A 344-nucleotide genomic window follows, 5' to 3' on the forward strand; every position below is an offset into this window, starting at 1 on the left:
ACAACAGCAGCATCAGAATGCAGCTGTTCCTGTTGCTGCTGCTCCTGCACCGACGACGGAGATTGCTGCTGCAGCAGCAGCAGCAGGAGTTGCTGCTGCAGCAGCAGCAACTGCGAAGACAGCAGCGACTGCAGCAGCATCTTAGATCACCCAACAGAGTTCATGTGCAGTGCTGAGGAGACGCTGGCGGATGAGAGTGGTTGCTGCTGCTGCAGCAGCAACAGCAGCAGCAGCAGCAGCAGCAGCAGCAGCGGCAGCAGCAGCAGCGGCAGTTGTAGTTGTAGCTGTAGCAGCAGCAGCAACAGCAACACCTGCTGCTGCTGCAGCAGCAGCAGCAGCAACTG

The 344-nt window shown here is 59.0% G+C and overlaps 1 protein-coding gene across 1 annotated transcript in view; it reads left to right on the top strand.

The window, feature by feature from the left end:
* Positions 1-344, top strand: part of EMH_0063850 (uncharacterized protein) — a gene marked incomplete at both ends in the record, with an annotated part of 6,038 nt that overhangs the window by 3,313 nt on the left and 2,381 nt on the right. The window lies entirely within an intron of this gene.

The sequence above is a fragment of the Eimeria mitis genome, genomic scaffold (assembly GCF_000499745.2).
Source record: "Eimeria mitis Houghton genomic scaffold, Emh_scaff3246, whole genome shotgun sequence".
NCBI lineage: Eukaryota > Apicomplexa > Conoidasida > Eucoccidiorida > Eimeriidae > Eimeria > Eimeria mitis.